The 898-nt window shown below is 41.6% G+C and overlaps 1 non-coding gene across 1 annotated transcript; it reads left to right on the forward strand.

Moving 5' to 3' along the window:
- Positions 1-560: 560 nt before the first annotated feature.
- On the forward strand, positions 561-634 carry TRNAN-GUU (transfer RNA asparagine (anticodon GUU)). Its single transcript has one exon. It is a non-coding gene; the product is annotated as a tRNA-Asn (tRNA).
- The last annotated feature ends 264 nt before the right edge of the window (positions 635-898 follow it).

Genomic DNA, 898 nt, shown 5'->3' on the forward strand with positions numbered 1-898 from the left:
ATATGCACCCAATATAGGAGCACCCAGATACATAAGACAAGTTCTTAATGACTTATAAAGAGACTTGGACTCCCGCAGAATAATAGCGGGAGACTTTGACACCACATTGTTAATATTCGACGGATCAACGAGATAGAAAATTAACAGGGACATCTATGATTTGAACTCAGACCTGGAACAGGTAAACTCAGTGAATATTTATAGAATTCTTTACCCCAGGTCCACAGAACATACATTTTTCTCAGTATCACATTACACCTATTTTGAAAGTGACCACATAATTGGAAGTAAATCACTCTTCAGCATTTTCATAGTATTTCATAGACTTAACGAAATATTGGTTGGCTGTTTGTTATTTTCTTCTCTTATTCCTTCCTGTCTCCGCTGTTAAGCACAATTATCGGCAAAAAAGAGGTTTTTAACACCTATTTTTAGATTGCATTCCAGCCTGGGCAATAGAGCAAGACTCCTGACTCCTGTTCTCTCTCCCTCTTTCTCTTTCTCTTTCTTTCTTTCAAAAAAAAAAAAAAAAAAACGAAAGAAAACAAAAAGTTGAAGTTGTCTCTGTGGTGCAATCGGTTAGCGCGTTCGGCTGTTAACCAAAAGGTTGGTGGTTCAAGTCCATCCAGGGACTGCTTTTAAATGTTGGCAGTTGTGCACAGACAAATGTTGGCATTTGTTCCCAGACGTGGTGGCTCCTGCCTGTAATCCCAGCACTTTGGGAGGCCCAGGCTTGAGCTCAGAAAAAGACCAGTGAGACTACCATCTCTTAAAAAAAAAGAAAAAGCCGGGCGTGGTGGCTCACACCTGTAGTCCCAGCACTTTGGGAGGCTGAGGCAGACGGATCACCTGAGGTCAGGTGTTTGAGACCAGCCTGACCAACATGGAAGAAAACCTG

This window comes from Aotus nancymaae, unplaced genomic scaffold, assembly GCF_030222135.1.
Source record: "Aotus nancymaae isolate 86718 unplaced genomic scaffold, 86718_ANA_hifiasm-v0.15.2.pri h1tg000004l, whole genome shotgun sequence".
NCBI lineage: Eukaryota > Metazoa > Chordata > Mammalia > Primates > Aotidae > Aotus > Aotus nancymaae.